This window comes from Lepisosteus platostomus, chromosome 4, assembly GCF_059453375.1.
Source record: "Lepisosteus platostomus isolate fLepPlt1 chromosome 4, fLepPlt1.hap1, whole genome shotgun sequence".
NCBI classification, from domain to species: domain Eukaryota; kingdom Metazoa; phylum Chordata; class Actinopteri; order Semionotiformes; family Lepisosteidae; genus Lepisosteus; species Lepisosteus platostomus.
In genome coordinates this window covers 62,694,749-62,709,250 of record NC_142614.1, presented here as the reverse complement: position 1 = coordinate 62,709,250, position 14,502 = coordinate 62,694,749, and the positions used below count along the sequence as shown (strand labels likewise).

General features: G+C 36.3%; 1 protein-coding gene across 4 annotated transcripts in view; it reads left to right on the top strand.

The window, feature by feature from the left end:
- Window positions 1-14,502, top strand: part of frmd3 (FERM domain containing 3) — a 94,980-nt gene that overhangs the window by 30,892 nt on the left and 49,586 nt on the right. The gene's annotated exons all lie outside the window — the stretch shown is intronic.

Here is a 14,502-nt window from a genome sequence, read left to right as displayed (position 1 = left end):
GACACTTCTGCTCTATGTCAAATAAGGGTCTTAAAACATATATACAGCATATGTATTGAAAAAACAAAAGAATAAACAGTGACATTTGTGATTTGTATAGTCTATTTAATCTCAAATCAATGCAATATGATTTTCTCAAATGTTTTTTTTTCCTTTATAGGTCTGGACTTATCACTGTCTTTGTAAAATGTGCTTGGTGGTTGTAATAGGGTTTTTACAGTTTGTCCTTTGGCTTTATTGGTTTACCTGGTGCTACTTTAAACTTCCATAAAAGCTGAGAGAAGGCAGCACCCTGTCAATTTGAAAATGTTTGATTTGCTGTCACAGATAAATAAAGGACCTTTGTGTATGCTAGACAATCACATTTTGTGCTACTAATTTAGAATTAATAAGAACAAAACAAAATATTAGATTTGCTATTCCACTGCTGTTGTATTCTGTACTATTTTGTAGTGATGAAAAATGCCCAGTGTGCAAGATACACAGACGATCAGAAGGATTAAAAGTCAGTCATGGAAATCTTTTAATAGTTGATGTACATGTCCAGATTACACTAGATATTAACCACTACAGAGAAAAAAATGACATTTTAATATATTGATATTTTCAGTATTCTAAATATATTTTAAAAATACAATTACATCAAATTCACCAAAAGGGTTCAACCACTGATGAATGGCATGTTTGAATGTTTTTTTTTTTAATCTGAGGATTATCCAGCTGTATAATTTAATTGCTAGAAAAGATGGAGATACAGCAATATACTGTATGGTATAAGGCAGGTGCAGTATTTAATTAATTGCTTACACTTATATAGCGCTTTTCTGGATACTCCACTGATTAGTGAGGGCCAATGGGAAATTTGGGCAGGACACCGGGGTAAGACCCCTACTCTTTTTGAGAAACACCTTGGGATTTTTAATAACCACGGAGTATGAGGACCTCAGTTTTACATCTCATCTGAAGGACAGCACCTGTTTACAGTACAGTGTCCCCGTCACTATACTGGGGCATTAGGACCTACACAGACCTCCAGGGTGAGCACCCCCTGCTGGCCCCACTAACACCTCACCACTAACTAAGCAGCAAACTTAGTTTTTCCCAGGAGGTCTCCCATGCAGGTACTGACCTGGCTCACACCTATTTAGCTTCAGTGGGGTCCCAGTTGTGAGTTGCAGAGTGATATGGCTGCTGGACATATTTACACTAACAATGGGGTTACTTTCTATAATATTTAATTTTCTGATTTTCTTTATTGTCCTTAATTATCAACAAACTAAGTAGCCCAACAGAGTAGGATTCCTCTGCCAGCCATGGGATTTAAACCGGCAACCTTCCAGCCACAGGCGCAGATCCTTAGCCACAGTGCCACCTCTCCACCCATATATGAAATATGTGAAAATATATATATTTATTTCCTTATATATGAAATAAAGGCCAAAAACATAGTTCACTGAAATTGTTCCAGTTTTGTTAATGTTTGCTCCCATTACAGCTTTGTAATTTTTTTGGAACTTTCCATGCTCATTACCATCGATCAAGTAAATAGAATAAGCTATTCAGTATATACGATATACGATATTTGATTACATTTTGTTTGTATATGTTTTGGTTTTGAAGAAGTTTTATGTGTGAATTACATTGGTAAAATCCTTGCTGCTTCTCTGCTGCAGAGATTCATGAGCCCTCTCTTCTACTCTTTTGTTTTTTCTTAAAGTATTGTACTGTTGTGCTATTCCCCTGACAATTGTACATTGCAGAGAGCTGAGACAGATGTAAGGAACTTTGTCGTTTATTCCAGCTTTTAAAGCAATGCTGTTTCTAGTGCCAGAACTATGTGATTAAGCTGGGGTGTTAGAACAAAGTACTAATTAACTTTGTAAGAAAAAATGTGGGGCTGTATTTCTCACATCACTCTGAAACCTACATTTTAATTATTTCCCTTATACATCCATACTAAAAATAATCAAGGGAACAATTCTGAGAAACGTCACATTTGAGCTTCTGTTTGGTCAGTATTTGTGACAAGAGCACTCTCCTTTTATACAAATTAGGGAGTTTAAGTGAGATTCAGGTCACGTTATAGCTGTAAAAGCCTGATTAGCTTTCTGGTGGTGTGTTGCACAGGCGGTGTAAACACTGTTTATAATAACAGTGCAGACACTGTTTATAATAAAAAACAATGCCTTATTTGAAATGAAGACATGTAGCGCAGCATATTAGAATTCTAGCTTGGATGATCTTTGTATGTTGAGCAGAAATTACAGTTCATTTGCAAACTAATAGCTGTGATTATATCCCAGACCTCTACAAATCTGCCATGATCTATCCTACCATCTAACTCGTACAAGTAAGGGACAAAAGAAACACCAATGTAAAGTCAGCTCATAGGGTATTGGGTCACCACATGCAGCCAGTACAGTCTTCCTACGCATCTACTGGGATCTGGAATTCAGCAGTAGGGCTGCACCATTCTTCCGAAACAAAAGTGGAAAACATTGTCTCAGGTGCCATTCCAGAATATCCCATACAGTAAATGCTTGCTTAGGTTCAGATCTGGTGACTGGGAAGGCCATGATACATGGTTAACATTACTGTCATGCTCATCAAACCATTGGGTGACCACATGCTCTGAGGATAAAGGCATTGCCATCCTGGTGGACACCTGTCCTGGCAAGAACGAAATACTGCAACATGTAGTGAAGTTACTCAGTACTGTTAAAAAGCGATTAGCATTGGCCTTACCTATAAATGGAGTGAGAGTACAGAATCTATACCAGGAAAATGTGCCCTACAACATTATGGAACTACCAGAACCATTCACTGTTGGAACCAAGCACACAGGAGCTACACGTGCACTTTGTTTTTTGAGAACACGGTGAAGGAAATTCTATTTGACTATATCCCATCTCTACAGTTTTCTGTAGTCCATTGCAAGTCCAGTGATGCAGTTCATTTGCATCACTCGACTTGCAAATGTGCATTACCGTGTGTGATGAGCACTTTCTGTATTGCAACATGATTATGTTATCCTGCTCTGGAGAATTCTTGACGGACTTTCCTGTTTCTCTTCTTTATTACTATGTTCACCTTGTGCATTCTATTATAAAATTGTTAAAGGAGTTCAGAAAAGAATGACCAGGGTCATTTCAACCCAAAGGTCTGATTAAAAGTAGCTGTGAATCTCTTCATTCTTAATAAATAATAAGTAAGGAGAGGCATCAATGTAAAGCAAAATACAAAGATAAATATTTTAATATGTCAAGCACAAGTTTGCAGGGATAGTAAATTCACTTTTAAGAACACCAGACAGGTTTTAAAAGAGAAGAAATAATTTAGGCCATTAGCTTGTTTGGTTGCTAATCACTAATGGAGATCAGTATCAGTATTATACAAAGAACATTATAAATAATTTTACAAGCCATATTGTGGAGAATGATGGAGAGGATAATGGAAGGGCCTAAGATATTGTAAAAAAATGTCTTATATTATTATGTTGAAATTTGATTGCTCTTGCTGTATTAGATATCCGGTATTACTTGTCCCAGAAATGACATTCATCTCCTTTATGGCATTAACTAATTGCTTAAAAACCCTTATTATGACTAAATACTGGTAATTTTTATGGTGATGGCTATCACATGCTCTGCGCAGGTCAAGCCTGAACAACAGTTTAATATAAATCAAAAGACAATAAAATCAAGGACAACTGTAGATCACAAGGCTCTCTAGTTTAGAATCGAATGAAGGTGATTTTTTCTCATTAGAGGAAACAGTTGTCTGGGCTAACAGTGTTGGATTCTCAGCATCAGTGGAATAAAAATCAAATATTCAAAAAATGAGTTATGATATATTTAGATTTATATGAGGCTTTTAAGAAAATGGGAAATGCTGAGCTTAAGAAGCTACAACACATGTGAAAAATACTTTTATATTTTGTAGACAATGTGGGGTGCAATTGAAATGGAAAACACTATGTTAGGATCTATAGTTAAAAGTATATAATTTAAATCCAGGGATGTTATCTTAAAATTGTTTAACACACTAGTAAGGAATCATTTACAATTGTGTGTACAATTTTGGAACCGGCAAAATTCATATTAGAGAAATATATTGCTGCTCTGGGCAGTCTAGAGAAGAGCAACTTGATAGATTTTGGGGCTTAAGTGAATGTCCTATTCTGACAGGATGAAGGAACCAAACTTTTTTAGTTTTAGAGAAGACTACAAGGAGACCACATACTGTATAAGTATTAAGAATTCTCAAAGACCCTTGACAAAGACAACCCAGCGGATGCCTTCATTAACCCAACAAAAGGTTTCTAAAGTGTGGAATGATTCAGTTGTCATCCGAGTAGCTAAAGTAAAGTTCACTCAGTGATTACACACCAGTAGCCATCACCTAACTGATTATGAAAAGAATACAGTTTGCTTACAGGGCAGGTAGGGAGTGGAAGATGCTATAACATGCCATCTCAATCTAGTCCTCCAACACCTTGAGAGAAACCCATGCTAGACTGCTGTTTGTGGATTTCACCTCTGGATTTAATTGCATCCAACCTCACCTACTGGCAACTAAGATATTGTCAAACTTTGGTTTTGATCTCAATCTCTTTAGCTAGGTTACTGATTTCCTATCAGGCAGAACTCAGAGGGTGAGAGACAGCAATGTTTTATCCAACAAAAAGCATTCCTCTATGCCCCCCCGTAAAGGAGACAAGATGAGTATTGTCTCCTTTACTCTTTGTTCTATACACAAAGGATTGCAAGAGCTATCACCACTCAAGACACATAATCAAATTTGCAGATGGACCAATCGTTGATGAGTTTGCCACCTGGTGTGAACAAAACTTCCTCAAGCTAAACATGTCCAAGACTAAAGACATAATTGACTTCAGGAAGAACACCCACACTCCCACCCTAACCTAAATCGGGGGAGATTCAGTGGAGCTGGTAGAACAATACAAGTACTTGGCGACTGTTCTGGACTCCAAGCTTAATTTCGAAGCCAATACTAGCCTTTTCCTCAGAAAAGGTCAACGGCGTCTTTTTTTCTTAAGGAACCTTAAGTATTTTAAGGTCTGAGTTGCAAGAACAAACTGGGCAGTCTTATGAAAATGTCAGAAGGTCATTGGCGCTGATCTAACTCTATCATTCATGTATTTCCTTCACATCCCCTTTTTAATACTTTCCAGTTACTCCCATCAGAACGCAGATACCAACTCCCCGAATTCAAAACCTACAGTTTCAAGTTCTCATTATACCTGTATCCATATCGTTACTTGTCCCCCCCTCCCCCACCCTGGGGATAATAAAGACACTTTCTCTCAGAATGGGTAGTGAAAGATGAAACGGAGAGATCATGGAAAGCAAGTGGAAGCTTTTTGGAAGTGCACTTGAGATTGAAAACAGGAGGCACTTATTTACTCAAAGTATTGTGGGAGTATGACACAGACAGCCATGTTGTGTAAGCCGATTCAATTGCCTTCTCTTGTTTCTGATATTTCTTACGTACTTATGTTTTAAAGATGCTGGCAACGTTCCAATGAATACCACCTTTAATTATGGGCAGGTTATAACTTGCAGTCAATATTGCCACTTTTCTACACAATATAGTTAAAGGGCAATAATTCTAGGCTGTTGATAATTTGTCTTGTGTATACCCATCTTGTGGATGGTCCTGAAATGTATCCATTGGCAAGTTTGATTTTGACACAATTTTTGACCTGCTTCATTACTGGTTGTATATACAGTGCCTTGCGAAAGTATTCGGCCCCCTTGAACTTTTCAACCTTTTGCCACATTTCAGGCTTCAAACATAAAGATATACATTTTTTATTTTATGTGAAGAATCACCAACAAGTGGGACACAATTGTGAAGTGGAACGAAATCTATTGGATTTTTGAAACTTTTTTAACTAATAAAAAAATGAAAAGTGGGGCGTGCAAAATTATTCGGCCCCCTTGCGTTAATACTTTGTAGAGCCACCTTTTGCTGCGATTACAGCTGCAAGTCGCTTGGGGTATGTCTCTATCAGTTTTGCACATCGAGAGACTGAAATTCTTGCCCATTCTTCCTTGCAAAACAGCTCGAGCTCAGTGAGGTTGGATGGAGAGCGTTTGTGAACAGCAGTTTTCAGCTCTTTCCACAGATTCTCGATTGGATTCAGGTCTGGACTTTGACTTGGCCATTCAAACACCTGGATACGTTTATTTGTGAACCATTCCTTTGTAGATTTTGCTGTATGTTTGGGATCATTGTCTTGTTGGAAGATAAATCTCCGTCCCAGTTTCAGGTCTTTTGCAGACTCCAACAGGTTTTCATCCAGAATGGTCCTGTATTTGGCTGCATCCATCTTCCCCTCAATTTTAACCATCTTCCCTGTCCCTGCTGAAGAAAAGCAGGCCCAAACCATGATGCTGCCACCACCATGTTTGACAGTGGGGATGGTGTGTTGAGGGTGATGAGCTGTGTTGCTTTTACGCCAAACATATCGTTTTGCATTGTGGCCAAAAAGTTCGATTTTGGTTTCATCTGACCAGAGCACCTTCTTCCACATGTTTGGGGTGTCTCCCAGGTGGCTTGTGGCAAACTTTAGACGAGACTTTTTATGGATATCTTTGAGAAATGGCTTTCTTCTTGCCACTCTTCCATAAAGGCCAGATTTGTGCAGTGTAAGACTGATTGTTGTCCTATGGACAGACTCTCCCACCTCAGCTGTAGTTCTCTGCAGTTCATCCAGAGTGATCATGGGCCTCTTGGCTGCATCTCTGATCAGTCTTCTCCTTGTCTGAGCTGAAAGTTTAGAGGGACGGCCAGGTCTTGGTAGATTTGCAGTGGTCTGATACTCCTTCCATTTCAAGATGATCGCTTGCACAGTGCTCCTTGGGATGTTTGAAGCTTGGGAAATCTTTTTGTATCCAAATCCGGCTTTAAACTTCTCCACAACAGTATTACGGACCTGCCTGGTGTGTTCCTTGGTCTTCATGATGCTCTCTGCGCTTTCAACAGAACCTTGAGACTATCACAGAGCAGGTGCATTTATACAGAGACTTGATTACACACAGGTGGATTTTATTTATCACCATCAGTCATTTAGGACAACATTGGATCATTCAGAGATCCTCGCTGAACTTCTGGAGTGAGTTTGCTGCACTGAAAGTAAAGGGGCCGAATAATTTTGCACGCCCCACTTTTCATTTTTTTATTAGTTAAAAAAGTTTCAAAAATCCAATAGATTTCGTTCCACTTCACAATTGTGTCCCACTTGTTGGTGATTCTTCACATAAAATAAAAAATTTATATCTTTATGTTTGAAGCCTGAAATGTGGCAAAAGGTTGAAAAGTTCAAGGGGGCCGAATACTTTCGCAAGGCACTGTAAATCATAAAAGTATAGGACATGATTGTGGTGAACCTAAAATAAATTAAAATAGATACAGGGAAAAAGGTTTAAAAAATTTTGAGTTAGATGTAATTGTATTTCTTTAAGTGCCCAGTAAAAAAGCATAATTCTGAGCAGCAGAATGACATGTGGTATATCTGAGGTATGATATCAAATAATAATGATCAAATAATACATGATATGTGTTCTGCAGGTTGTACTGGTTAAATAAAAACAGCTGAAGCACACACAAGGTGATTACAAAAACAGAATTTTAATTCAAGGTACTGCTTTGTTTTGTCAATATCTGAAGAACATTAAATGATAATTGTGCATTCCATGTGAATATGGTATCATTTATTTGGTTGTTTTTAATTTTTAGTCTTGTGCCTGTGCACATTTGCAGATTTGTACATTAATGAATGCTGTTTTATAAGGAATACTAAAAGTAATTCACTCTTGGTTTCATTAGTATGACAGTCAAGGGTCACAGACTTGTTCTCGTGTCTAAACACTGTATCACTGACAACAGGATACCAGAATAAATCATAGCTAAGGGAACAATTTCCGAGCCCGTTTCTGCATCTCAGAATGTCTGTGATTATGGTTATTGCTTTAAGGGTGAGCATGAAACTGTAAATTTGTGGGGGTATATTTAGCTCCATCTGGTTAATCAGTTTTGTTGAAGACCTTGAACTGTCATGTGGGACGTGATATATTTACTTCAGGAAACAAGTTTCCAGCCAATCCTATGACGTGTTTTTTTCTGAGAACAAAAGGCTTCAGTTAGTGTGATGGCTCGAATCAATGACATGAAATGTGTCTTGTATTTGTCTACATTAATTCCTCCCTAGTGGACATTGTACAGTCTCTATGTAGTTTATACCTGCTGACTCTGAGCATTGCACTTTTTCTGAAGCAAAACAAGGTTAAAAGTTCTTCTCTTGAGAACTCTTGTTCTGTGTCATACTTCAACTCTTTATTTAGCTGCATTTAAAGGTTTTGTGAGTTACAGTTCATCTTAATTGATTGACAGTAAGTTCTCTGTGATATAGAAGATATTTTGTAATTTTATTGTTGCAGTTACAGTAGGTCCCAGCAAATTAGCAAAAAACTGCAAGGTGGACTTCAGCTATCATGGTAATGTACAGTAACTTGCTAAAGGAAGCAATACCAAAACAAGTCTGTGAGTTAACAGGCCATTTTCTCACTATAATTCTCCATTGTTCTCCTGTGCATAAATTATCTGATTTAAGCAACTTGCAAATTCCCTATCTCCCTATCTGAGAGTTCCATTATGACTAGAATTCTACTTTCTAATATTCCGTACTTTACTTTGTCTTGAAAGGTTTCCCATTTAACAAATGTAAAGGGTGAGACTTCTTTTTCTATAGGGTTTCTAGATGGAAATTTACTATAATATTTAAAGTTGGTTAACAGTTACAAAACTGTTACATTTCATTCCCCTTTGAGCCTAGCCTTTTCAGTATGGAAATCAGACATTTCATTTCTTGTGGGCTGTAATTTACAGTATCTGCAGCATACAAATGTACAATTATGCAGTCAAATAAACAGCTAGTATGTTTATGCTTATCTTTAATTTTGCCTAATGAGTATTACTTGAAACTAAGGTCCCATTTCATCTCAAGGTTTGTCACAACTCTGATTTTTTTTTATCTTACATAGTGAATTTAAATTCCTTTGCTCTTGCTGTCAAATATTTGTATTATTATTTTTTAAAAGCCATACATTTTGTGTGTAAAGTGAAAATAATAATCTTTGGAAGGTCTCAGAATAGCATAAAATGATGCAAAAAACATGTTAAAAGCATGTTTTGTGTGGCCATTCCATTTTTTTAAAACCAACTCACTACTTGACTACTGGGTTAGGGGATTTAAAGAGTAAGAAACAAATGAAAAGGGATATTAAGGTAAAATATGAAACATGCTATTGTTGCAGGTGTAACCAGGTGACCTTGCGCAGGCTGGTAATTAGTTACCCACTACCAGCTGCAGTACTCCTGTCCTGTACCATCCTGAGAAAACATCTAGAATCACTCCCATGGGATTTTCTCATTTCTTTAGAAAATAAACCTTTAAATAAGGAGTCCCTTTTGAGTCCATTCTCAATGCGTGCCTTTGACAACAGACCACCACTGGTAAAGCTACCAGCTCTGGGCGGGACCTGCAGGATATCAACACTGATCAGCAGCTTAGGGACTCACGAAGTAGACCTTCAGATTTCCTGGAAATGTAGTTCCTACAACTAGTGCTGATATACCAGCCAGTTTCTGTACTCAGCTGTCCATGATTGATGTTAACCTGTGTGCAAGAACCGTACACTACCAGCTACTGCCTGCTGTAGGGACGTGTTAGGTCATGGTTACACATGCATCCTTTGCATCTTCACCAGATGTAATTTAAAGTTGCTTGGGATAACAGCTTCTGCCAGATGAATACAAGTAAATACATTCAGACTGTCCTTTACATTCACAATATTATCCTCTCAGTTTCTTGATATTGTGAGATTCTTCTTGTGAAAAATGAGGAAAAATAACTTTAATAGAAATATTGTACAGTATGTTTCAATGAATCCATAGCTTTTAGTTTAACTGTGGAAATTGTGTGCTTGATTAGGGAGTTAGTAAGATGCAGACAACATTCAACGTATCTTATAAATGTTTTTAAATTGAATAGTTAAAATACAGAAATATAATGTTTTCAGTGAAAAACACTTTATGAATTTCTTCTGATTTGTCTGCTGATGATTGTCCTTAAAAGAGATTCTGGTCATTAGGATACATATGGATAGGATGTGATAGCTTTAAGGAGGCATTTTCTCGTCACAGACTTACTACAGACCTTCTGTGGTGTGCTGGGAACAACTTTGTCCACTAAACATGCCTGAATAGATGTTGTGAAAGGGATTGAACTGGGCAGCTGGAGAAATGATATTCCACCTTTTAAATGGGAGATTTGGGGTGCTTCAGTATCTGGCAGCTTAATTATAGTACTTACCTAATTTGATTTTCAAAGCATTGCTTAATTGTATATGTGATGTTTTTCATCTGAACACTTCATGTACTTTCATATCTGAGATAAGTGATGTGAATACTATATTTTTGTGAATTAAATACACAAGCTACAGTAGATATCTCTTTTCTTCATAAACCTCAGTACATTTCAATATTATCTAATTTAATGTCACTGTAAAATAAATTATCTTGTTCAAAGAATAGACAAAATGATTTTTAAAGCTGATTATTTTTTGAGTGTGTAGGGTTGGTATAGTTCATAATGAAAGTATTATTGGATTGGTTTTCAGGAAATGTGATTACTGGTGATTTTTAAGACTTTAATCTTCAACATTCAGTTTGCCATTCTGTTCACCCGCTACTTTTCAAACTAGGATTCAATCTGTGGTAAACAGTACATAGCTCAGAATTATTTGGAAACAAAAGTTTCATGACAGTGTGGTGCCCTGTTATGATTATTACAAACAATGAGAATATGATGTTTCTAGGGTAGCTGCAGTATTTTGAGATGTATTACTAAACCATTTATAGAAACTAGGCATTTCTATGAAGAATACTGTATGTTCACATGTACAATACCTACTTGCTGCTGACAGAGAAAATACTATTTACTAGTTATTGGGTTTATGGAGTTGAAACTTCAGCAAGTTTTAATGTCCAATGTATTAGTTTTATGCCAACTCTGTCGGTGAGATGTCATTATAATTAAAAACACTTCAGTAACAATAAGATTATCTGAACTAAGCTGTAGTTACTGATAAGCAGTGTATTACTTGGAATATTGTGTTCAGTTGTGGTCACCAAACTATAAAAAAGATATGACTGCTCAATAGGCAGTAGTAAGGACAGCACCCAGAATAATTCCTGGTCTGAATAGAGTGTCATCATCTTAACACAGGATACTTCTTCAAGATGTGCAGTAATATAAGGACCTGGGAACACAAGAGCCAATAAACCTTAAATATTTTAGGACCGCAGCAGGAGAAACTTTTTTACACAGAGGTTTGTATGTTCAAGATGACTCTGTGGAGACCTGGCTTAATGGAACTCTTGCATCATTAAGTTACCAACAACAAGTTAAATGGATGAGCTGAAAGTCCACCTTTTGATTGTACTGATGTTCTTGTTATTGAACACATGGCAAAGAGATTGTTTATCCTGAAATTTGAGAGTGGGCATTGATTCAGACAACTGGCTATACTGAAGACACTATTTCTACTATTATTTGAATTTTTGCAGATGAGTGACTTAATGCACTGTAAAGAGACTGAGTGAGGCAGAGAGACAGGCAAGACTACCTCACATAAAATCTCCATTAGAATCTCACTGTTGGCTAAATAAGATACTTTTATTCTCAGTTTAAAATTCTAGGTATCCATCTCTTCCAAAATAATTGTAATAATGTTGACGTGAAAGCAAAGAAGAGAACATCTACAACTTATAAATATAAAGAATTTAATAAATGGTAAATTGTAACATCACGCATGGAGTTAACTGGTGAAATCCAACATAGCTTATGTAAAAATGAAGCATTTTTTTATTAAGCTACAAGGCTTTAAGTTAAATTGCGTGTATTACTTGTATTACGTCAACAACATATATTGAAACATGCTTTCATAAACTCCTTAGCTCCAGAACACTCTACTGTTCTGTCTGTGGTGTATCCCTCAGGAATTATTTTCATGCATAACATTAAAAAACAAAAACAGCAAGGGGAAACTTCCAGGCCAGCTCAATAGATCGCTACCTAATCATTCACGCATATCTAATCTCTCTGTAGATGGCAAATAGTGAACCTACCCTCTGTACTTGCATCTTGTGTACAGTTTGTGTGTAATGTACACATAGCCATGTTATTTTCCTTAAGAATCAAACTTTAGAATTATCACAAAAATATATGTTTATCAATAATGCTGTAATTAGATCTTTTTTGTCATTATCCATGGGATTAGTCCAGATTGAACTGCTGTAATATTAAGCTTGCAAGTTAAGCCCGTTTTTCAGCTGCACCTTGTATAAACATCAGGTTAGAGTTTCATAAAAAGAAGGCTGTAACATACACATAAGGAAGTGTTTCAGTTTTCTGAACTCCCTTTTTCTTTCCTTTTTGCAGAATGTCTAGCATGCATAGTGGGGCAAAATATTCTTTTAGCTATATAAATGGTCTTGCAAAGCTGTCACAATTTCTGGGAAGGTCTGACTTGCAGAATACAGTATGTAGAGTAAGGTGTGAGATCAATAACATTAACATTTGTATTTGCTTTGTCACTTTGTTTGGTGTCCCATAAGAATGAAAAATGAAATGTATGATGTTTTAACTGCCTCTCTAGTATGATAATAAAGCATTTATCTGTACCGAATGTATTCCTTATTTGTCCCAGGTATTTTCTGTGAGGTGCACTCCTTACACTCGAGTTTTGTGTGTCTCCAACTTGAGCTTGGGTCATTAGAGAAGAATGAAAAACAAGTGTTGTTTAATCCCTCATCATTGACGAAACTGACAAAGTATTCTGGCAAGGATAGATCTAAAATGTGTTTATTGCCTTCATAATTGCTGCTGTATTGCACAGCCTTTTCCCGTCCATGGCAATTTCTAATTGCTTCAGCAAATAATTGTTGTTGCTGAGCAGTGCAATCCATAAAGTCAAGCTGATAGTTGCCAGTTGGGATAGACTAATTTATTACCTAGTTGTAATCATAGATCAATAAAATGCAATTACATGTGGCATTCCCACATTCAGTATGTAATAATGCTCTGCTCTTAGTCCAAGTTTATTGTAAGTTCAGCACGGCTGATACTTGTTTCAAGACAGCAGTGTGATAGATTAGTTTTAAAGTGAAAGTCTAGTAGAAGGCCGTTTAAACTGAAACAACAAAGATGGGCTTTAAGTTTATATGGAGGAGTTTTAGAGTATTATTATGCACACAATCTGTTTAGATTCTGAATTTAGAAAGCTGAGCAGGAAAACATTCAACTGAGTTTAAATCCCTAAATCCCACAGTTCTCACCCCATAGATAATATTTTCCTTAGATTAAATGAAAATTGGTTTCTTTTAACATTTCTAAGCAAGTGTGAAAAGCTAAACCAAATTTTGTCGCTGAAAAGGCATTCTGATTTAATGGTTTTTAAACATTGAAACATAAATACTGAAAAATGCAGTATGAAACAATATGCAGCTGATTGAATCCATTAATGATGAGCCAGGGCTCATCATTACTCTAGCTTCCCAAGTGCCTTTATTGTTTTTTTAGCTAATGCAATATTATAAGACACAAACAATTCCTCAGAGTGCTGACTGGTTACAATTCTTCTGTAAAGCTACTGCTATAAAGCAGAAGATTGGCTTTCGTTTTAGAGTCTCCTTTTGCCATTAATTTGGACCCAAAATCTTTCCTCAGTCTATGATTCCATATATCTTCAAAAAAGAATTGAGAAATAAGTCATTGGTCATTTGAATAACCAAAGGTGTTTGTCTTCATTTACAAATATCATTTATACAGTTGTTAGCATCTTAAGTCTGTTTTCTGTCATGTTCTCTAAGGCACGGTTAGTGTCCTGAGCTGTAACCCAGATCGCACCCTAGTTTTTAATCAGCCTAGAAATTTTAAGAAGTAATAAAACGCCTACAAACTTGAATAAAACCAGTTCACAATTGGTCCAAAAATAACTCGTAACACATTTACACAGACAATGTTGGAAATACTGTACAGTAGGTAAAGCATAAGAAGACTTTACTTTCTTTTTATCATTTGACAGTAAAATACTATCTCAGACTAACCTGTCAGAAATAAGAATCAGAATTTTATTTGAAGATTAAAAACTTAGGAAAAGTGGTAGCATTATTAATTGTAAAATCATAATGAGAAATCATAATTATCATAAATCATAATGAGTTCTCCTTAACATGTTTTGTTGAAAAAAGTGATACAATTTTATAAACAGTAATACAATGTGCAAAATGAAAAACTGAAAAAAAATAATGCAATGGATATTGTACTTCAGTGCTCTGACTGCAGTTTAAACTCTTGGGTTTAAATACCACCTATGAAAGGTATCTAATTTCAGTGAATGATGATTCTGAAGT